Source organism: Balaenoptera physalus, assembly GCF_965194825.1.
Source record: "Balaenoptera physalus genome assembly, chromosome: 19".
NCBI classification, from domain to species: domain Eukaryota; kingdom Metazoa; phylum Chordata; class Mammalia; order Artiodactyla; family Balaenopteridae; genus Balaenoptera; species Balaenoptera physalus.
The window spans coordinates 6,312,400-6,335,104 of record NC_138900.1 but is presented as its reverse complement, the minus strand read 5'-3'; the positions used below and the strand labels follow the sequence as shown (position 1 = coordinate 6,335,104).

Below are 22,705 nucleotides of genomic sequence, written 5' to 3'. Positions count from 1 at the left end.
AGTACACTACACAACAAAACTTGTGAGGTGGGGCCAAAGCTGTACTCTGAGGAAGAGCTTCAGATGCTAATTAGGAAAAATGCTCACATGAAAGGAGATGAGCAAAACAATTCAAGAGGCTAGAAAAAGAACAATAAAATAAGCGCACTAAAATTTGAAAGAAAGCACGGATAGATTTTTTTTAAAGGAAAGTACTTTTACTCTTAAAAAATTTATTTTTATTTATTTTTGGCTGCATTGGGTCTTCGTTGCTGCGCACGGATTTTCTCTAGCTGCGGCGAGCGGGAGGTACTCTTCGCCTTGCGGTGCACGGGCTTCTCATGCGGTGGCTTCTCTTGTGGAGCACAGGCTCTAGGCACATGGGCTTCCGTAGTTGTGGCATGCAGGCTCAGTAGTTGTGGCGCACAGGCTTAGTTACTCCACGGCATGTGGGATCTTCCCGGACCAGGGATCGAACCCCCGTCCCCTGCCTTGGCAGGCAGATTCTAAACCACTGCACCACCAGGGAAATCCTCATGGATAGATTTTAATAAGGAAATTAACAAAAAAGAAAAAAGTGGATAGTATAAAGAAGCTGTTCTCTCTGTCTCTCCAACAATAGTATCCTTTTACATTTGTACCTGTGTACTTTGGTGCACACTCCAAGAAGGCAGAATGGCATGACAGCTGCTTATAGCTGGGTGACACCTGTCAAGTTGCTTTCACTCTCTATGCCTCAGTTTCCACCTAAGTGAAATGAGATATAACAGCACCTCCCTCAAAGAGTCACTGGGATGATTACGTGTATTGATGTGGATAAAGCGTTTAGTTCGTACCTGGCACCTCGGAGGTGTGACGTATTTGCTATTATCAATCTTGTCATTTGTTAGAATAGATCTTTCCCCGGGGACTGACAGGGTCAGAGGGTGTGTTAGATGTTACTAGACTCCTCCACAGGGAGCTCCGAAAGGCGGTTTCCCAGAGCTTCGCCAACGCGACCGCGATGTCAGACTCTTTGATCTCCGCCTTCTCAGAGGTGAATAGTGGGATCCCGGTGAGGTTTTTAATTTGCATTGATTTTCTAATGAATTTGGTTAAGCAGTCTTTCAAGGAGACTCTGTGGTTTTCACAGCCGCTTCAGGATTCTCCTGGGGAGATCGTGGTCTTTGGTTGGGGAGAGCCTCGCATGGTTGGTGACGTGGGTTTTGAGACCCAGAGAGAGAGCAGCCTCTCCGTGTGGCCCAGCGCGAGAATCAGCATTTCCTTGATCAACCTCTGTGAAGGGGGTGGGGTGGGGGGAGGTGGACAATGCCCTAAACCTCAGATTCTTACTCTACCAACTAGGGACTGAAAATCCTTCTCTAATAACATTTCTATGAGAATCTAAGAAGGCGATTCACCCCTTCATTCATCCCATAAGGACAACTCACAAGTATTGATCGTGTCCTGGGCACCAGGTCCTGTCCAGAGCTTTATAAACGTGTGAACTCCACATCTCGACCCTATGAGAGCGGTAGTACGATTATGCCCACTGATGAGGAAACTTGAAGCTCAGAGAGGTAAAGTCACTTACCAAAGGTCACACAGCGAGTGAGTGGTAGTCAAGACTTGAGCGGTCTGACTGCACTAATCCATCCAGTTATGTTTACTGAGTGCCTGTCAGGTGAAGGGCGTGGTTCTAGTCACTAAAGATAAAAGGTGAAGGAGACAAAGACCCCCACCTTGGAGGCACAGATATTCCTTGGGCGGGGCCGACATTCGAGAGGGCGGGGCCAACATTACGGGGGGAGGGGCTGACGTTCTCTAGCCTTCAGGGTCCACAGCCTCCACCTCCACGTCGTACTCTGTCCCTACGTAGTACTGACCGAGCACATAGTAGGTACAAATCTCTGCCATCCCCTGGGATTCAAGCGTTCCTGACAAGAACGCAGCCTCTGCCCTCACGCAGCTCACAGCCTAGGAAAGACAGTCCTGAACAGTAGGACCCTACAGAAAGGTATTTACCTCCCAGGCAGGAGGGAGGCAATTACGCGCTCTTAATCACTACCTCTGTTTCTCCCAGCAAGGATCGAGGAAAGGCGGCGCCCCGCACCTGGCCTGGTTTGAGATGTTCCCAGACGCGAGAGACAGACAGACTGTCATCAAATGTCGGAAAATAGCTGTCATGAGACACCTCACCCCCTGACACCTGAAACCCTCCCCCTGCGACTGCGAAGTCATAGGTTCTACTCCTGTTGACTGAGCACCTGCATGATTTCTAATTCTCACGCAGCCTTACTGGGGTGGAGACTTACTTACCCGAAGTCCCAGCCGGGGTCAAGATGTCAGGATCGGGATTCAAACTCAGCACCTTGGATGTCACGGTGAGCTGTGCTCGGATCTCCCGGTCCCCATTCTTGTTCGTGTGGAATAAAACGAAGGGAAGGCAACGTGACCGCCTTACACCCTTGTCAGCGTCATTGTTTCTGTGTCCTCCGTGCCTGGGACATGGCCTGTCATGAATGCTGTGCTGCCCTACACCCCTCAGACTCACGCTGACCAAGACCTGGGTTTCTAGAGTGTTAAATGATTCCCTCGAAAGTGGGGACCCCCCACCACCACGTGCCTCCCCTGTGGTGGGTGGTGTTGGGGACCCCGGAGGAGTAATACCAGAACCCTGATCTCGAAGACGCTGCAGACTGGTGGCAGAGATGGACACACACAGTGAGAACCAAGGTGGTCATGGCTGGGACAGGGCAGGTACCAGGTGTGTGGCGCCCAGAGCTTTAGGGTGAAGCCGTGGGAGGTGAAATCGAGGGCTCTGATGCGCGACAGTGGAATGCCAGGCTGAGGGGCTGGGTCTTTGCCCAGGGGCACTGGGGAGCCATGGGAGGTGTGTGAGCAGGGGAGGGATAGGGTTAACCCTGGGTGTAGAAAGAATCCTCTGGGGCCCCCGTGGGGGTGAACAGAGGCCAGAAGAAGGCTGGGAGGGGGGAGGGGTCCAGGGAAAGAGGAGGAGGCCTGAGCAGGGACCAGGCGGTGGGGATGGAGAAGAGAGAGTGGGACAGACAGGGCTGGAGGGAGTGAAGGGAGGGAGAGGCTGGTAGTGGGATCTAATGCGGGACCCCCTCCTGCTCCTTCCCCCTCCCAGTCGTGGGCACTTTGAAGCCCACAGGAGCCACAAGATGCAGCCTGGCAGAGCACAGCACTCGCATCCCCTCTTTCCCCACAGCCAGCCCCATCCCTCCCACCACAGCCTGACCCCTCCCTCCATGCTTCTCCTTTGGCCATTCTGGGTCCAGATGCCCCTCTCCTGAGGCCTGTCCCCAATGTCCTACCCCCTCTTACTGAGGGGGCAAACTCAGCAATTGAGTGCCTGGCCCTCAGAGAGCCTCCAAATGGCTGGTCTATAAAATGGGTGTATTATTTTCCTATGGTTGGTGTAATAAATTCCCACAAACTTAGTGGCTTCAAACTACACACATCTATCTCATGATTCTGGAGGTCAGAGGTCCTAGATGGGTGTCACTAGGCTCTAGAGGAGAATCCATTTCCTTTCCTTTCCCAGCTCCTAGAGGCTGCCCCCGTTTCACGGCTCATGGCTTTTGCCTCCATCTTCAAAGCCCGAAGGTAGCATCTTCATTTATTTATTTATTATTATGTTCTGGCCATGCCACGTGGCTTGCGGGATCTTAATTCCCTGACCAGAGATTGAACCCGGGCTATGGCAGTGAAAGCAAGGAGTCCTAACCACTGGACTGCCAGGGAATTTCCCTGCAGGCAGCGTTTTCAAATCTCTCTCTGCCTCCCTTTCCCACATATCAGGATCCCTATACTGTGACTATACTGGGCCCACCTGGATAATCCAGGCTTCTCTCCCTATTTTAGAGTCATCTGACTGGAAGCCTTAATTCCATCTGAGACCTTCATTCCCCTTTGCCATGTAAGGTAACATACCCACGGGTTCCGGGATGAGGACGTGGACATCTTTGGGGCTATTCATCTGCCTACTACAGTGAACATGGGGTTCCCTACTCACATTTATCCATTCATTTATTCAGCAATATTTATTGAGCACCTACTATGTGCCAGGCACTGTTTTAGGATGAAAATCCCTACTCTTATGGAATTCCTCTGTTACAGCATTGGGGTGGGGTGCGGGAAGGGGTGCAGACAGACAATTAAACAATTACAATTCAAAAAATCGGTGCATGATCATCAGTGCTATGGAGAGGAAAGCAGGAGGATTAAGGGGAGAGGGAGTGTTGAGGGGTTTAGACACTTGAAAGAGGCAACCGTTAGCGGAGACCTGAGTGATGTGAGGCAGAGGTGTGGGGAAGGGCGCTCCAGGCAGGGGGCACAGCGGGTGCAAAGGCCTAGAGGTGGGAGGAATGGGGGGTGGGGAGGGTGATGGGGAGCCCTTGGGAGGATCCAATATGGCCGTCTGTGATGTGCTCATTATTCACTACCCAATTGTCCATGGACCCTTGTTCTCCGGCTGAGAAAACTGGAGCTCAGAGATGAGGGATCTGGTCATACGAGGAGGTGGGTTGTCTCTGGACTCCTGGTATAGTGCTCCCTCAGCCTGCTCTAGGCCCTGAAGCTCCAGCCATGTCTTTTCTGGAGGACCGCCCTGAGGTTTTGTATGTCTTCCTCATCATTGGATTTTAGCCTCTTCTTCCTCCTGATCTGTTACCAGACAATGAGCTGTGCATGCAAATACGTCCTGAGGTCTCATGTGACCTGGTCCTGAGCTGGGAGATGTTGGGGACACAGATATGAATCAGCCCTCCAGGGGCTCCCAGGCTGGTATAGGAGACAAATAGGGCACAGACAGCTCCAGTCTGGAGGGATTAAGGGGATCCGAGGGAGGAAGAGGGACTGTAGAAGGACTAGGCCTGGAAAAGTCAGGGAGGGCTTCCTGGAGGAGGGGGCATTTGCGTTGGGAATTGATGTATGAGTAAAGTTTGCCAGGTAAAGATGGGAATACCTTCATTCATTCACTCATTCATTTTACAAACATGTCCTGAGGCATTGTGTGGGTTGGTTGTTCAAGAATGATTCATGCATTTATTCATTCAATATGGCTTTGTTGGGACTTCCCTGGCAGTCCAGTGGTTAAGATTTCACCTTCCAATGAAGGGGGTGCAGGTTCAATCCCTGGTCGGGGAGCTAAGATCCCACATGCCTCAGGGCCAAAAAACCAAACCATAAAGCAGAAGCAATACTGTAACAAATTCAATAGAGACTTTAAAAATGGTCCACATCAAAAAAAAAGTCTTTGTTTAGGCAAAATAATACAATGGTTAAGACTTCAGATCCTGGAGTCGGTCAACCTGGATTCTTTTCTGAGTTGTTTCATTTACTGAATGGCTCATTTATTTAAGTTTGCCTCAGCATTCCCCCTTGATAAAATGAGGACAGCAATAGTATCGTCCTCACGGGGTTCTTGGAAGAATAAATTAAAATGATGCACGGGAAGGTCATAGCACATTGCCCCATACATAGTTGACATTTCATTCCTGCCCTTGGCTTAGCATGAACCTCTCAGAGACCCTACATGCAATGATGGTGATACCTGATTTAGTCTGGTGGGGTGTGTCGTAGTCAGAGAAGGGTTTCTGGGGAGGGTGGCACTCAGTCAGGTTCTGAAGCTTGAGTAGGAGTTTGTTGGCTGGAACAATAGGGTCAAGTCCAGAATGAGGAAATGGCAAGGATAAAGGCTGCGTGTGTGCATGTGTGCATGAAACCATGTGGCTTGTTCTAGAACTCCAGAGCAGAAGGAAGGAAAGTGATGAGCTAGGCAGCTGGTGATGTGGGTGGAGCCCCAAAATCTAGGGCTGCAAATGCCAGGCTGAGGAGCTCAGACCTCATCCTGGGGGCAATGGGAAGACAGCGCCCAAGCAAACAAGCTGATCCTTCGGTTCACAGATGGGGAAACTGAGGCCCATGCTCAGACCCTGTGTGGTGGCCCCTCCGATTTCCAGCTCTCTTGATTTCTATCCACTTGTGAGCCTCCCCATTCTGGGTCCTCCAGGGGAGACCAGGCCTCCAGCTCCTGCTCAGACACCCTGGAAGACGCCTGCCTCTCAGGACAACGAGGAAACAGAGTGGGGAAACTGAGGCCCTCAGACAGATCAGGACCCCCGAGTTAACATCCTGGCCTCTGAGGTCACACAGATACGGGTGCAAATCCAGGCTTGGTCTCTGTTTTGTCTGCTTTGATTTTGAGCAAGCGAATCTCCTCCTCTGAGCCTCAGTTTCCCCGTCTGAAAAGTGGAGCTGTTAAGAGTAGCCACCTCGGGACTTCCCTGGCGGTCCAGTGGTTAAGACTCCATGCTCCCAATGCAGGGGGCATGGGTTCGATCCCTGATCAGGGAACTAAGATCCTGCATGCCGCGAAGCACGGCCAAAAAATAATAATTAAAAAAATAATAATAATTAAAAAAAAATAAGAGTAGTCACTTCGTGGAGCTTGGCACAGCCAGGATCCTGCAGTCCTTGAAGGATACAGGCTTCCTGAGAGGATGGAGGAGAATACCCAGGGTGAAGTGCACAAGACTGGAGCAAGCCTCTAGCTCTGGGAGTGGTTTGATGCAATGATGCATTAAGGACAGGAAAAGGGGTGCAGAGGAGGGTGGGTCAGACCACCCAGGGTCTCCACCCTAGGCTGAGGGGCTGGGACTTTGGCCAGGGGTACTGGGGAGCCATGGGAGGCCTGTGATCAGGGGAGGGGTAGGTCTGCTCTGCATTGGATGGGATAACTGGAGGCAGGGAGGACTGGGAGGAGGCTGGGCTGAGAGTCCAGCCAGGTGAGGTGGAGGCCAGGGCGATGGGGACGGAGCGGAGGGGACGGGGCAGAGAGAATCAGAGTGAGACTGTGAGAGGTGAGGGGAAGGAAGGGAGAGAGGACAGCGCCCCAGGTCTGGGTGGACGGTGGGGCCGTCCCTGAGATGGAGGACACGGGGAAGTTGGTGGGGGGCGGGGCGTGGGACTTGCTAACGTGGAGGCCTGTGGGTCCCAACAGCATCATCCAGCCCGTGGAGGACCCTTTGGAGACTTGGCAGCCGTCACCCGCTGGAGCCCTGTGCCCACCGGGGACGGCCCTCTTCCTCCTCTACTCCCTGGCCGCCCTCATCTCCTGCCTCCTGGTGATCCGAGGGGCAGGGCCCCTCCTGCCTCCCCCTTTGTCCGCAGACTGGTTTGGCCACCAGGCCATGGCCGATGCCGCCTTCACTCTTCTCCTGCCCCTGCCCCTCACCTGGACGCTCTCCGGCTGGCCCCTGGGTGGCATCTTCTGCCACCTGGACCCCGGCCTCATCTTCCTGACATTCTACGCCAGTGGCGGCCCGCTGACCAGTGCAGCCGCCAATCGCTACACCTCTGCGCTCCAGCCCACCTGGGCACAGAACCATCGCACAGCCTGGAGGGCAGTTTTCTGGGCCGGGGGTCTTGGGCTCCTTCTTCTGGTCGTGGGCACGTCAGCCCTGTGAACCCTGAGGGGCCAGGTGAACCGGGACGACCCTTTGAACAAGACGCCTGCCCGGGAGCCTCCCCAGCCATCTTCGTCCTCCAGCCCTGCACTGAGTCAGCTGGCGTTCAGCTTTGGGGTGCCGCTGGCGGTGCTGGGTGCCTTTCACAGCCTCCTGAAGGCCAGGCTGCAGCTGGCGAGGCTCTCAGGGAGGCCCCGGCTGCTGGGGGTGCCATAGGCCACGGGGGCCATGCCGTTTCTCTGCGGGTTTTGCTTCCACCTGCTGCTTCTGTTGATGCTGGTGGGGATGTGAGAGGCCGGGCTGGACACAGAGGACGTGCGGGCGCTGCTTAGCCCCCTGGGGCTCACCCTGCTAGGGGCCTGTGGCTGCGTCAACCCGCTGCTTTATGACTGAGAGGACCAGGCTTCCAGCCAGCACCTGCGCCGGGCGGGCCCCCTGGCCCTGCCAGGTGGGGGAGTCTGAGGAGGAGATGGGTGGGGTCTGGCACTGGGGAGGGAGGCCCAGGTGTCCTGCGGGGACCGGGAGGGAAATTCCTGGGGGGGAGGCTGGGGACATTTAGGGGGAGTGTGTTGGGGGGTCTCCCATCTTATCAAACTCCAGAGAATGTGAGATGCTGAGAGAGGGGGACAGGGACCTGGGGTGGGGGGCAGGGGCCCAGAGAGAGGGAGACAAGGCTGTAAAGAGAAAGCAGGCCAAGTGGAGGAAGAGATGCAGAGAGGGAGAAATGGGCACCGACCCAGACGTGACAGCATCACATAGACGCGGTGGCAGACGGAGGCCAAGGCAGGGAAAGGACGCAAGAGACAGGTCAGGCTGTCGGGAGGGACCAAGTGGGAGACAAGACAGAAAAAGATACGGAGACAAAGACCCAGGAGGAGATGGAACTAGAACTAGACTCTGACTGAAGGAGAGGAGAATGAGTGGGGAGAGAGACAGATGGACAGGGAGAGACGGACAGACATACAGACAGACACGGGCCTGGATCTAAAGACAAGACTATAGACATGGGCTAGGAATTTGTAACCGACCATCCTGGTTATGCCAGGACTTAGCAGTACAATATCTGGGCTATGGGGCTTTCGGAGCTAAAACCGGGGAAGTCTCATGCACGCTGGGATGCCGTGGTCCCTACAGGTGGAACCGAGTAACACAGGACAGTACTTGGCCACTGGATTTTCTGGGTCTCCAGGACACTAGTTATCATTCGTCTTCTCTCGCTGCCTTTTGAAATATGCACGCGCCTCCTAACCATGCCCCCGCCCCTGGAAAAGGATGTTGTTGGTCATCTTTGGTTTTCAAACTCCCAAATGTTTCCAAACTAAAGGTTAATTTTTGCTCCACGTTCTGAGTCGTTTGATGTATCCATGGTGCTACCTCAGAAATGCACTAAGCTCCAAGGGGGAAAATCTATCTCTTCCGTCTTTGGAAAATGCATTATAGTAGATGCCTCTTGACCCTGTCTGCACATTAGAATCTCCAGAGAAGCTTTTAAAATCCAAATCAATGCCCAGGTCCCATCCCCAGGTGTTGTGGTTTAAGTGGTCTAGGGTAGAGCTGGGGCTCTGGGAGTTTCAAAAGCTTGCCAGGAAGTCCCACGGGCAGCGGGCTGAGCCCCATCCATCTCCAAGTGCCTGTGGCTGTGCAAATGCAACCTTGGCAGCTCCCAGGGGATTGAGAAACCCAGCACTCAATGGCTGAAAACCCTGGAGGTGGGAGTGGGGACGAGGGAGGCAAAGATCGATTTCTTTGTCAATATTTGTTTGTTATCCAAACGTTGATAGCCAAGACCCAAGCTGGTGGTCCAGCAGAAGTCAGATTTATTCTGTGCACCCCCAGCCTCAGGCTCCCAGTCACAGCCAAGAAGGGTGGGGAGGAGGTGGGAGGGAGGGAGGGAAAGAGAGGCCGGGAAGCTGACTCTGATTGGGAGAGGTTTTTAGGAAGCCTTCCAGGTGGAGCTGACACACAATATAGGAGGGAAAGGGCACTCCGGGCAGGGAGTACAGCATGTGCAAAGGCCCTGGGGTGTGGCTTTTTTTTCTTTAAACCATCTGTGAGTTATATATGTTAAGATATACTACAGAGGGGGCGTAAGAGGTGGGTGCGATTAAAAAAAGAAAAAGACGAGAGGGCGTCAGGTCAAACACAGCTTCCGGGACTTCTCTGGTGGCGCAGTTGTTAAGAAACCGCCTGCCAATACAGGGCACACCGGTTCGATCCCTGGTCCGGGTAGATCCCACATGCTGTGGAGCAACTAAGCCTGTGCGCCACAACTACTGAGCCTGCGCTCTAGAGCCCGGGAGCCACAACTACTGAGCCCACGTGCCACAACTACTGAAGCCTGCGCCCCTAGAGCCGGTGCTCCACAACAAGAGAAGCCACCGCAGTGAGAAGCCCGTGCACCGCAACGAAGAGGAGCCCCCGCTTCCAGCAACTAGAGAAAGCCCACAGCCCACACGCAGCAAAGAAGACACATCGCAGCCAAAAACAAACAAACAAACAAACCCCAAAACACAGCTTCCTATGCCAGGCTGAGGGGCTGGGACTCTTGTCCCAGGGGTTCTGGGGAGCCATGGGAAGGATAGGTCACCTCTGCTTGTAGAATGACCCCTATGAAGACTGAAGGTCTTCCAGGGAGAGAGGAAGCCCCCTGGGAGAGGGCACGAAGCCTCAAGGACCGCTCACCCGGCTCAGGTCTCAGAATTCTTGTTTTGCGGAAATCGACTTCCCTGCTAGAGCTGGGCCGACCAACTTCTGGCTGGGAACATTGTACAACACCGCCTCCGTGTGGTTATTCTTAGCTTTGCAACCAAGGTCTCCTATAAGTAAGACTGTCTTCTAAATCAGGACGCTTAGGAGAGTTAAAGAGGACACTATTACCAATTAAAATTACAGTGAAACTATAAATTCGTTTCTAATTAGAATTTTCTAGGCCTTTCCTAGGAAGCCCAGGATGTTCAGTCACCCTACTCAGAAGCTGCCTTTTCAGATCTTGAGGCGAAATGAAATTGTTTATCTGATGAGAAAAATGGATGAAACTTGACCAAAGGCTGGGGTGTCACCCATGGCATTCCACCTACTGGGGATGGAGACAGGGAGTGGGAAGGAGGCGGTTAGCGAGGGAGCTGGTAACTGACTGTATATCTGGAGGTCTGGACAGTTTTATAAGTAAGGGGCATTTACAGTAGGTATTGAAGGCTGAACAGGAGTTTGCTAAGAAAAGAGAAAGATGTGTTGATACAATATAGCAATGAAGACGATCACTACAGACCCTTTGCAACTTGCAAATTCCATTCACATCTTTGATCTCAGGCTGTCCTTGCCATGGCCTTCTGGGGCCCACTGGTCCAAGATTTTCACCTTTGTCTGACTGAGAAGAAAACCAAGACTCAGCGAGAAGGAATAAATCTGAAGTACACAGCAGTCGGTGTTGGTACCAGGTGGTGAATCATCCCTGCTCCTTCTCCTGTGTTTTTGCACTCAAAGTTGGAATGTCCTTCCCCCTCTCTAAATGCTCCTGACAGACTCCTACTCATCCCTCAAAACACAGCTCAGTTTCTGGGCACCTAGCCTCAAACCTGATAGTCTATCCCCCTAGTCCCCACCTTCCCCAGACCCAGGAGTCCAGGCCTCCTCTCTCTGACCCAGAAGCCTGGTCCTCAGACAGAGTTGGCCCAAGGCTGTGTGCCTGCCGGGGTGGTGGGATGGAGCAGGGTGTGCTGATTCAGTCACATTTATTTGGTCTCAGAGGCCAGAGTCACAGTCAGGGCAGAGGCAGGGCTCTTGGATTAGGGGTCCTGTGTCTTCTCATTGCTGAGCCTAAGAGAGGAAAAGAGACAGAGAGATACACAGAAACGTGGGATAGAAAGAGAGGCCAAGATGATAACGTGAAGACAAAAGGACCGAGATCTGGCCTGCTACCCCCGCCCTCTTCCCACTCACCTTGCTGAAGAAGTAGATGGAGGTGAGGATGGTGAATACGGCTATGGCCAGGGTCACGTTCTGGGTGGAGGGGTCAGAGGTCAGGACCCATCCCTTCCCTTCCCTCTCCCAACCCCTACCCCAGGCCTCCCTCCCCCTGCCGGACCCCTCCTCACTTCCTGAAAATTCATGGTCAGAGGTCTCAGCCGCAGCGTTGCTTGGCCTCCCTCTCCCTTTCCTGGGCCTGTGAGCCAGAGAGGAAAGATCAGCCAGCAGAACCTGAGAGAGGGTCGTCTGGGAGACCAGAATGGTGGCCATGGTGACAAGAGAAGGGCATTCTGGGTAAGGGGACCTTGGGGCAGAGGCTTGAGGGAGAGGGGCATTTGGGTACAGAATGTCACATGGAGTGGGGACATTTGAGATGGGAGAGTCCAGACCTGCAACCCTGGAGGGTGCTGGGGACCCGTGAGAGGGCTGCGAGCAGGGGAGGGACGGGGTGAGCTCTGGGTGCCAGAAATATCTTGGAGAAAAAAAAAATGAAAAAGAAAAAAGTGAAGAAAAAAAAAAATGAAGTATCTTGGAGCAGGAAGAGACTGGAAGCCAGAGAGAGCAGATGAGGTGGCCCAGGCAAAATTTCCTCCAATGGTATCTGCCAGCTGCAAGATTTAGAGACACAGCAGGGGGAGGACCGAGCCTTCCAGAGCCTGGTCACCAGTTTGGGGATGGGAGCAGCAGTTATAATGGTAGAAATCATGGCGGAGGCAGCAGCTTTCCCGTCTCTGGGCCACGGGGACGGTGATGTGCCTGGGACTCCCATGGCCCTCTGGCGGTCCCTGGCTTTTACTCCGCCAGCCCTCCCGAGAGTTTGTAGACCTAAATCTCTTTGGGTCCATCACGCCTTTAGAACTAACTTTGGGGTTACCAGAAACACAGAGGACAGAGGAAACCAGTGCAGCCAGCCCTCATTATCCGCGATTCCATCTCTGCCCAGAGTGGCTACAAGTTTGAGCTGCGGTTGATCAAGGTGACAATTCTCTGCTCTCTTGTTTCAGCTCAAGCAGAGAGCTGCCCAGAGGCTGGAGACAGGAGGGGTCAGTGCTGGGGAGGAGCTCCTGCTCTGGGGCCAGAGGGATGGGTTTGGAGATCCCAGCTCTGGCACCTGTGAGTGGGTGGCCTGAGGCAAATTTTCTAGTTTGTAAAACAAAAAAAAGAAAACAAAATAAGGATCTACCAGGATGAGTAGTTTTTTGGATTTAAGATTATAATCTACGTGACACACACACACATTTTCCCTAGAAGCAACGATTCAGTATTTGCTAATCCCGCGTTCCCAGTGACTTTATGCAACATAAATGCTGGAAATGACAAGAATCAGCTGTGAAATGACACCTGAGTGCACCAACCAGAAAATTCCAGAAGGCAAGACATTGAACAGGGCAACTGGCATGGTCTCTCCAACAAGTCCGTGTCCCCCAAAAAACCAAGGCAAATGGACTTGCTCTATTTAAACAAATCCATAAGAGACGTAAGACCAGATTCGTATGCGTGATCCTGAACTGGATTCTGGTTTGGATAAATCAGCTGTAAAGGATATTTGGGGAGATATTGGGGACCTCTGAAAGGAGAGTGGGTGTTAGATGAGATGAAAGCGTTATTGACATGGAAAGGGGGAGATTGTTCCAAAATTGCACGTGCGATATGATCTCATTTTGGTAAAAAGTACATATATTTTTAAAATGTGGGGACTTCCCTGGCGGTCCAGTGGTTAAGACTCTGCGCTTCCACTGCAGGGTGCACGGGTTCGATCCCTCGTTGAGGAACTAAGATCCCACGTGCCGCGTGGTGCGGCAGGAAAAAAAAAAGAACGTGTGTGTTGAAAAATCTGGAAGGATGTGCTGACTCAGTGTTGCAGCAGAAAGCGGCAGGCGCAGCTCAGAAAGGTTTAATTGGAGGGAGTTTAATGCAGGGCCCATGCTCAGAGTTGGCAGGACAGCGCAGCACTGGGCTTAGGAAACTTGGGGAGCTGCTGCCACCCAGCTGGGTCTGAATTGAGGCCCACCAAAGATCAAGTCCTCACCCCTGGTACCTGTGAATGTGACTTCATTTGGAGATAGCGTCTTTGCAGATGTAAATCAAGTTAAGATCAGGTCATAACTGGTGTCCTTATAAGAACAGGAGAGACCCAGAGACAGACACACACAAAGGCCACATGATGACAGAGTCTGGAGGGATGCTTCTATAAGCCAAAGATTGTCAGCAACACCGGAAGCTGGGGAGAGGCAGGGAGCAGGTCCTTCCTCACAGCTCTCAGAAGGGACCAACCCTGCCGAAACCTTGATTTCGGACTTCTGGCCCCCGGAACTGGGAGACAATAAATTTCTGATGTCTAAATCAGCCAGTTTGTGGTTGTTTGTTACAGCAGCTCTAGCAAACCAATACACACCTCTAGGCATCAAGGGGTGAGATCCATGTCATCAGAACCTCAAGGGACAGGGGCTTCCCCGAAGGGAGCTACACTGAAGCCAGTACCTCTCATCCTAGGAGTTCCTGCTCCCCTCCCTGGCTGACCCCAACGGGGATCCAGAGGGCAGGGGGGCCAGCATGGAGATGAAGACAGAGGCTTCCTCAAGGGCACAGAGCTGGACAGAGAAGGGTGGAAAGTGGATCAGAGGGGTGGGGTGGGCCACCCCCATATTTACTTGTGTGGCGGCCAGGGCGACCAGGCCCCGCTGGCCTCCTATCCCACTGACCCGCACAAGGAGGCTGCATCTACCCTGTGGCCACGTGGCCTGGGCCAGCTGGCCGGGGTGAGAAGCTGGGGATGGGAGCAAGGGGTGGGGCAGGGCGGAGAGGGGTCCGCTGAGGCTGCTCTGTCCCCAGGAAGGGGTCCGCCAGCAGCTGGAGCTGGGCCGCTTCCTGAGGAGTCGCTACGAGGATTTTCTGAGCCCCGAGTACCGGTGGGAGGAGGTACTGCCTTGCTGACCTCCATCTTACCTCCTGACCTTCCACCTCTGACTCCCACTGACTCTAGTGCTTCCCTTGGCCTCCATCTCTGGTCTTTGACCCCCATCAACCGGACCTGCACCTTATGTCTGATCTCTGACCCCTGAACCATCGACTAAACCACGTTGACCTCTGACTCTGTCTCAACCTGAGTCACATCTTGACCTCTGACCTCCATCATCTCTGACTTTATTTTCTGTCCTCCACCTCTGTGTGCTGACTCCCCCTGACTCCAACCAGACACTCTGACCTCTGACTCCGAAACTTGATTGATTCTGTCTTTGATCCTCATTGATTCTACTTGCCCTTCTGACTCCAACCTTTGACCTCTACCCTTCCTCAAATCTGACTTTCCTATACCTTCCTCTGTCTCCTGACAGAGCCCCAATTAGGATCATTCCTCCTGACCCCTGACCTCTGACCCCTGATACACATGTACTGAACTCTGACCCCATGACCTCCAATCTGCCCTCCTCATCTTGACTTCTAACTTCCAGCCTCCAGCGATTCTTATATTCCTTTTTTTAAAAAAAATTTATTTAATTTATTTACTTTTGGCTATGTTGGGTCTTCGTTTCTGTGCGAGGGCTTTCTCTATTTGTGGCAAGTGGGGGCCACTCTTCATCACGGTGCGCTGGCCTCTCACTATCGCGGCCTCTCTTGTTGCGGAGCACAGGCTCCAGACGCGCAGGCTCAGTAGTTGTGGCTCACGGGCCTAGTTGCTCTGCGGCACGTGGTATCTTCCCAGACCAGGGCTCGAACCCGTGTCCCCTGCATTGGCAGGCAGATTCTCAACCACTGCGCCACCAGGGAAGCCCCCTCCAACGATTCTTATATTCCTTTTTTTAAAAAAAATTTATTTAATTTATTTACTTTTGGCTATGTTGGGTCTTTGTTGCTGCGCGCGGGCTTCTCATTGCGGTGGCTTCTCTTGTTGCAGAGCACGGGCTCTAGGCATGGACTTCAGTAGTTGTGCCTCGCAGGTTCATTAGTTGTGGCTCGTAGGCTCAGTAGTTGTGGCACTCGGGCTCTAGAGCGCAGGCTCAGTAGTTGTGGCGCACGGGCCTAGTTGCTCTGCGGTATGTGGGATCTTCCCGGACCAGGGCTTGAACCCGTGTTCCCTGCATTGGCAGGCGGATTCTTAACCACTGCGCCACCAGGGAAGCCCCTGATATTCCTTTCTGACTTTCATTGACTCAACTGACCCCCTTAATCCTCCATGTCCACGCAACTTCTGACCCTCAACCCAACTGCTCCTGACATTGACCTCTGACCCTTGATCCCAACTTCCAACATTGAAGGCCAGCCCCTGAATCCGCCCTGAGTTTTGACTCCCAACACCTGAACTTCGACCCTGAACTTAATCTGAAGCTTTTGGTTTGCTGCTATAGCTGACCTCTGACCCTGACCCTGGTACCCTGGTCTGGCCTCTCCCCACCGCAACCAGGTGTACATTCGCAGCACAGACTTTGACCGGACCCTGGAGAGCGCTCAGGCCAACCTAGTGGGGCTGTTCCCTGAGGCCGCCCCAGGGCGCTCCGAGGCCACCTGGAGGCCATCCCTGTGCACACGGTGCCGTCACTGAGGACAAGGTCAGGGGCCTGGACAGGGCCTGGAGGTGGGAGGGATGGAGAGAGACAGGGACCCCAGAGATGGAGAGGGCCAGCGGCTCAGAGAGGAGGCTCGGGGCCTGGATGGGTGGCTCCCGGGAGCCAGAGCACCCAGACCTTCCCTGGGGCTGAGCTGCCCTGATGGGGTGAGCTGCCTACCCCGCACTGTGCAGCCGGATCTGGGAGAGACGCTGGACCGCAGACAGGGCCCCACAGCCCGACTCCCCCCGCCTGCAGTCGGGCCCCGGTCACGCTGCTGTCCCCGCTGAGCCTCCGTTTCCTCCAGCTGCTGAGGTTCCCTACACGCAGCTGTCCCCATACCAGGAGCTGCTGAGGGAGGCCACGGAGGCCGCCGAGTACCAGACCGCCCTAGAGGGTTGGACGGTGAGCAGGGCCTGTGCGGTGGGGCAGGATGGGGCGGGGCCGGCGCGACGGGGCGGGGCTGGCGGGATAGGGCGGGACCTGCGGTGCAGGGCGGGGCCAGTGGAGCGGGGCGGGGCCGGCAGGACCTCGTGGGACCCGTCGGGCTCGGAGGTCTGTCAGGCTCACCCAGCCCAGTCCGGTGCGTCCAGGACTTCTTGACTCACCTGGAGAACTTCACGGGGCTGTCGCTGGTCGGGGAGCCGCTCCGCAGGGCGTGGAAAGTTCTGGACACTCTTATTTGCCAGGTGGGTCCCTGCCTCACCCACGCAGCCAAGTCGTTTATGGCACCTGGGTTCAAATCCCAGCGTTGTTCCCTCAGGCAAGTCACTTAACCTTTAGTGCCTCAGTTTCCCCATCTACACAATGGGGATGGCGACACACGTATCAACACCCCCTGAGTTGCTGTTTAGATCAAAACGGGTTAATTCACGTGATGCCTTAGAACAGCGCCTGGCTCACAGTGAGGCCTTTCAATCTGCGTGCTTGCAACTCCAATCCCCCAGTTCCATAATCGGAAAAGCGCCGGTAACTGAAGCTTCGGCGGCAGGAGTTGACCTGAAGCTGCGTGAGGCTGGTAGTCCTTTCTTACCCCACTTTATGGGAATGTATGTCTACGGGGGCTGCCCCAGACCCCACTGGGTGTGTTATGAGCTATAAGGTATCCTCACCACCGTACCTTTCTAAAATTCCAAACGTCTGAATTCTAGAACAGCTCTGGACCCAAGGATTTTGGATAAGGGCTTCTGGAATGATGGTCATTCCTATGCTTAATTAATAATCGCTATCGCCCACCCCATAATTTCCTGACCAGACCTAGCCCACGAGGGGTTCAGATGAGGGTTGGGAGAGAGGATTGCAGCTGACGGGGGCCACACAGGAGGGCCTAAGGGGAGCATGAAGAGTTCAGGACCTGGCGGTCACTTTGTCCCCTCCCTCTCTCTCCCCAGCAAGCCCACGGTCTCCCCCTCCCATCCTGGGCCTCTCCGGATGTCCTGCAGACACTAGCTCAGATCTCGGCTTTGGATACTGGGGAACACGTGGGCCCACCCGGGGCAGCAGAGGAGGCCCAGCTGTATGGGGGTGAGGTGTGGAGCCGGGAGGCTGGGAGGCTAAGGCGCCTTCCCCTGGGGAGTTCTTAGCCCTCTGTGTCTTGGCCTGTCAGGAATCCTGCTGGATGCCATCCTTGCCGACTTCTCTCGGGTGCAGCACTTGGGGCTGCCCCTCAAGATGGTTATGTATTCGGCTGTGAATCTTTGGGGAGGGAGGCAGTGCCATGTGGGCACAGGGATGGGGGGCGCAATTTGGGTGTGGAAGGACTTGTGGTCCCAATGGAACCTCAGCCTAATGCCTTGAGTAACTCATATCTCCAAACCATACTGTTGGACCATATCACTAGAGGCATGGAATCTGGAAGGAGGGAGGTGATGGTGTTATGGGAAAGAATTCAGTTTTTCTGGAAGGACTGGCTTTTTAACTGAGTTGTCATCATATTTCGTGTCTATTTAACCCATCTTTATTAAATGACCACCTGTAACTGGTGGGGCTGCCTCCAGCGTGAGCAGGTTTGGGGGGACTGGTTCTAAGGGGTCTGAGGGACGTCTGGGAGGCAGCTGGATGCACAAGCTCAGGAGAGAGGAGACATCTGGAGGAGCCCCGAGTCAGCCCTGGATCCGCCTGCAGCGCGACAGCGCTCTCCTGGCCCTCCAGGGGGCCCTGGGTCTCTATGAGGGGCACACACCGCCTTATGCCGCCTGCCTCGGCTTTGAGTTCCGGAGGCGCCTTGGGGACCCGGATGACGACGCAGGGTGAGGAGGGGGTGGTACCCGGGAACGGGCAGGCCCAGAACTCTCAAGAGGAGTGATGGGGTGCCAGGTAGAGGGCATGGCCCAGGCACAGGCTTCGAGGGGGATTTACTGGGGACGGTACCAGGAAGTAGGAGTCGGGGTCCCAGTTCTCCATCCAGCTGCTCTTCTCCAGATTTCAGGCCAGCAGTAGGGACGGCAAGGAGGGGCCTGGGTACCACCACCTCCTCTCTCCCTCCAGGGATGTCACCATCTCCCTCTTCTACCGCAACGACTCTGCCGGCTTACCCTTGACCCTCAGCCTCCGCGGGTGCCCGGAGGCCTGCCCCTTAGGCCGCTTCCGCCAGCTGACTGCCCCCGCCCGGCCTCCGGCTCGCGGGATCCCCTGCCATGGCTTCCACGAGCAGGTGACGGTCCTCGGTGCTGGGCTGGGAGTGGGGGGCTCAGGTCTGGAGACTCACACCCCCACCCCGTTCTCCCCGCAGCCACCTTGGTGCCCCTGCTGGCTGGGCCTGCTGGCCTGCAGAGCCGGCGGCCTGCGGGCCTGGGGGGGCCCCGTGTGAGCCACGCAACTGGCACCCTTTCCCCCGCAGCTGACACTGGGTCCCAACACATCTGCTCACCTGCTGCTCTGGCTTTTGTGACTTACTGTGCGCGCTGGGGGAACACAGGGAGGGCTCCCAGGCCTGGAAGTCACAAGCGGTCCTATGTATGAGTGTGGGCTTAAGTGTGCATATACGTGTTAACGCACGTGCACAGGTCTGTGTACACGTGCACATACGTGGATGTCTATTCACGCATATGCTCCTGCACGGATCTGTGTATACACGTATTCGGCGTACACGCACATGCTTACGTGGTGCTTTGCATGTGCGGGTGATGCGTGCACCAGTGTTTATGTGCAGGTTTCTATACATGCCTGGAAGCGCATGGTGTACGTGCGGGAACCTCTATTTGTAGGTGCAGCACATGTGATGTGTGCGCGCCTGCGGGGTGACCCCCTCCCCACCGCGGGCCATGCGCGGCCGGGGTCCAGCTCACTCAGCCTGGCTTTGGTGCCCGCCTGGTAGTGGGAGAGCTACGGTCGGGGTTCAGAGCCTGGCCGCACAGCCAGCCTGCTGGGACCAACCCGGAGGCTGTGACTGCGGGCTAAGCATTCGCCTCTGTACCGCCATCTCCTCTGGCACGCGACTCCTCCATCAGGTTAGCTAGCCTCCGGGGAGCCAGCAGCGGAGGGGGGCGGTGGCATCCCCTCTGGGTTACCTGGCATAGCACTTGCTATAATTACGATTTGGAGGGGGCGGGATCCCGGGATCCCACCCAAGTACTGTCCAGTACGGTAGCCACTGGCTGCCGCGTGGCTGCTTGAATTCACATCGTGTAAATAAATAAAACGTGAAATTCAGGTCCCAGTCGTACTGGCCAGTTCAAGCACTCATTAGCCACACACGGCAGGCGGCTGCCGTAACGGGCAGCGCAGACAGGGAGCTTCCATGGGACAGCACTGAACGTAAGGAAAGGTACCACTACCGGTGCTCGTCGCAGACCAGGCCGTCCCAGGCGCGTACTTGCACTGCTGCATTTAGCCCTGCAACCCCGGAGGCGGCTCTGCCCTCCCCACACGCCAAGCACCAGGCAGCAGTCTGGGGCACCAATGATCGTGTCTGCATCATCAGGCAAACGTGCCAACACCCCATTAGGCTGTTGGAGGGCAGCCCGGTGTGCAGGGTGTACTCTGTAACCGCCACTGGTGCCCGTTAGATGGGGGAGGCTTGGAGGGTCAGAGGTGGGCCTGGGCAGCCAGACACGAGAACCACGCCCAGCTGCCAGGACACCTCGGGCACGGGAGGGAAAAGTCAGGGGTCAGCAGCCCCGTCCTCACACGTGGACAAGCCCGGCTCCACCCACCTCCCAGCACCACCTGCCCTGGGCCCCCAAGGGAGCCTCTTGTCTTGCGCACGCAGCCTACCCCTGCCCCTGCCCCGGCTGGTACCGGACAGTCACGGCCTGAGGGAAGGCCTAGGAATGCCCTCTGCACTTCACTTCTTGGTCCTGCTTGGGGGCGGGGCTGGAATTGCAGTGGTGCAGCCTCTTGCTTCCAGATGCACGGAAGACCCAGAGGAAGTTCCAGCCGATTTACCTGACCCCGCGGCTGTGAGCCCAGCCCCCTCCTCAGCAGACTGCTGGGAGGGCCATGGAGGTGGGGGACCTCGCTGGGGCTGCCATCCTCACCCGCGGAGGGTTCTGGCAGTCAGACGCCGCAGCTCACACGCAGTGACGTGCGGGCTACTTGACGGGTGCCTGGTACCGCCTGCCAGGGCTGTGCATCCTCAAAGCTGGGATTCTTGGCCCCAGCACCCCTCGCCCAGAGGTACCAGCCACACGCGCAGCTAGAGAAACTGGAAGGGACTGGCCGCCCCCTTCGCAGGCGAGCAAAGCGCAAAATTCAATTTTAAAAGAGAAAGGCATTGCAAGAAACACTTAATAGAAAAACCTTCGCAAAAGGGGAAGGAACACCCACAAGAGCCAAGTGCTGTGTAAAGTAACAGGCAAACGTCCTGCGCTACAGAAAGCCGTAAGAGAAAGGGCACAGGCTTCAAGGTGCTTTCACGGCGTGGGCCGCGGGGTCTCCCGCTCGGCCTGTAGTGCTTCGGAGGCCCGTGTGACAGAGCGGCGGGGGCCCCCCCACCACGCCCATCGGGCCAAAGTGTAACAGACTGAAACGTAACAGACTCTGGCATCCAGCACCAGCAGCTACCAGCCAGCTGCCTGTCCTGTGCCAGCTCTGGCTGGTGACGCCCACGGGGTGGGCCGGGGGCAAGGACACCCCTCTTTGGGGCTCCTTGAACACCGGCTGCAGCCGACCAAGGCTTTGCGTCTCCCCCACGATGTCCGGCTCCTCGCCCCGAAGCCCGGGAGGCCTAGTCGTGGCGCACGGGCGGCTCCGCCCCACAGGCTTGGTCGGAGTACGGGGGACACGGGGGCTGCTCCTCCCCCGGTCCGTACGTGTCGCGGGCGTGGCTGTGCTTGGCCTCTTGGACGTACAGCTCCAGGAGCACCTTGGTGGGCTGCTTCTCCACCCGCGCCTTGGGCATGCCCTGGCTCAGCAGCCAGCGCATGAGGTCCTTGCGCGTCGGGTTGGGCCCCAGCATGAGCCTGGCGCGGCCCGGCTGGCTCTGGAGCCAGAGCAGGCCCACGTCGGCCACTGTCTGAATCACCATCACCGCCTCCAGCACCGTCACGCCCTTGACCAGCAGGCCAACCAGCGAGAGCCGCAGCTCGGAGGGCGCGGCCGTCAGCAGGCGCCGCTGCAGGCCCTGGGTGAAGGGCACGTCCTCGGGCACCAGCCACTCGGGCTCGGGGAGCGGCGGCGGCTCGCGGTAGATCCAGTCGAGCATGCCCAGCTCTCGCACCAGCTGGATGCCCTCCTCCATGGTGGTCCAGGGTCGGAAGGGCAGCTCGGTGCCCTCGAAGTGCAGGAAGGACTCCCAGCGCTGGCCCCAGGCCAGCAGCAGCCAGGCCAGCAGTGTCTTGCCGTCGCCCCGCAGGGCCTTGCAGCGGTAGTTGAAGACGGCATCGCCGGTCAGGTCGCCCAGCATCACCAGCTCCCTGGAATTCAGGGCCAGGGCCAGGCCCCCTGGTCACACACCCGCAGGATCCAGGTGATCAGGAGCTCGTTGGGGTTCTGCCGGAAGCGCCGGGCGATGGCCAGGAGCTCGGTGTACGTGTAGTAGCGGTCGCCCTGCCCCGCCATGGCCACGGGAACTGCGGGAAGGGCACAGAGGGGCATTGGGCGGGGAAAGTCACAACCCCCCAGCCTCACCCCAGAGGGGGGAGCCCCTCAGACCCCCAGGTGTCAAAGGTCCTGGGGGGCACTGTGTCCTCACGGGAGATCAGAGCCCAGTGCTGGACATCACGGGGGCCCCAAGCACGGCCCCTTCAGGAGCCCTCATACTGGATGTCTCCCCGCAAACCCCACCCCAAGCCGTTCCTGTACCAACTTCCCCTTACGCCACCCACTGCGCCCCCATCACGGGGTTACTGTGAAGATTCAATGAATTTAGTGCTTAGGACTGTGCCTGGCGGAAAGTCACGTGCTCAGCATTTGCCTGTACATATGCCATTACCATAATCTCTCCACTTTATAACCGTAAACTTAATATAATTACGGTAGTGATAAGAACTTGCTCTCACCGAGAGGCCTGGTGGAGCTGTTGGCCTCCTGGAGGAACTGCATGCAGACAGGGAGGGGGGGAAGAGCAGGCTGGCGGGGCGCAGGGGAACCATGACCCCCATCCATCTGTCCCCAGAGCCAGGGACCCTTCAGAGCCCCGGGGAGCACCGTGTCGTCACAGATCAGAGCCCAGAGCTGGACATCACAGGGGTCCCCAAGCACGGCCCCTTCAGGCACCAACTGAGCACATCTCACTGCAAACCATGCCCCCCCCACCGCGGGCTGGCTGTTTCTCATCCCTGCCCCGCCCACATCCGCCGCCTC

The 22,705-nt window shown here is 56.0% G+C and overlaps 1 protein-coding gene and 1 pseudogene across 2 annotated transcripts in view; both read right to left on the bottom strand.

Annotated features, from left to right (window-relative positions):
• Nucleotides 1-22,705, bottom strand: part of SHANK1 (SH3 and multiple ankyrin repeat domains 1) — a 161,217-nt gene that overhangs the window by 69,465 nt on the left and 69,047 nt on the right. The window lies entirely within an intron of this gene.
• LOC309648528 lies at nucleotides 20,672-22,650 on the bottom strand (annotated as a pseudogene). The gene is made up of 2 exons (XR_014268680.1): nucleotides 22,402-22,650; nucleotides 20,672-21,972 (listed from the first exon to the last, which is right to left on the bottom strand). The product of XR_014268680.1 is annotated as an uncharacterized misc_RNA (transcript).